We start from the raw sequence: 652 nt of genomic DNA, 5'->3' as shown, positions 1-652 counted from the left end.
AGAAGGGGAAATTCCGCCACGGTGGTACGGCCGAGTGACGGTGCTTTCCCTAAAATAATACAACGAAAAAAAAGGATTCCGGTTCCTGTTTCGATATAGAAATGAACGGAAGGGCAGAAATTCATTCCAGATAAAAAAAAACGTGTAGCGATAACGGAGAAGGAATAATTCGTGACCTAGTGCCAATAAAGTAGAGGGTCTCGTACACCAAGACCAAGATATGAGAACGCATATTACATATTACTGAATTCAAATACAACACTGTCAAAAGGAGAATAACTCGGACACCAAATATGCGGCTAACAAGTATGTGAACCGTGACGTCTGGAGACCAATCATTCCATCACGAAATGACGAACAAAACGATTCGATAAAAATAGCCAACTAGATCACGAAAATAATCTCCCGCCACGCCCCCGTAACATGCTGTCAACAGCAGCGCCGCCAGAAAGCATTCTAATTCAGCCATTATGCAGTAGTCATCGCGCTGTAAAATGTAAATAAAACAGCCGGCCCTGGAGCATATATGAATACAAGCGCCCTGAAGCCGCGTTATGTCTCCCTTTACTCTATTTTTGTCCTGCTCCCTTTGTTCTATTCAATCCCGAGGTTCTTACTCTCATTACTATCAAGAGAAGAGAAGCGACACTGG

Source organism: Penaeus monodon, chromosome 20, assembly GCF_015228065.2.
Source record: "Penaeus monodon isolate SGIC_2016 chromosome 20, NSTDA_Pmon_1, whole genome shotgun sequence".
In the NCBI taxonomy this organism is placed as follows: Eukaryota; Metazoa; Arthropoda; class Malacostraca; order Decapoda; family Penaeidae; genus Penaeus; species Penaeus monodon.
The sequence above is the reverse complement of the archived record's forward strand: the minus strand, read 5'-3'. Positions refer to the sequence as shown.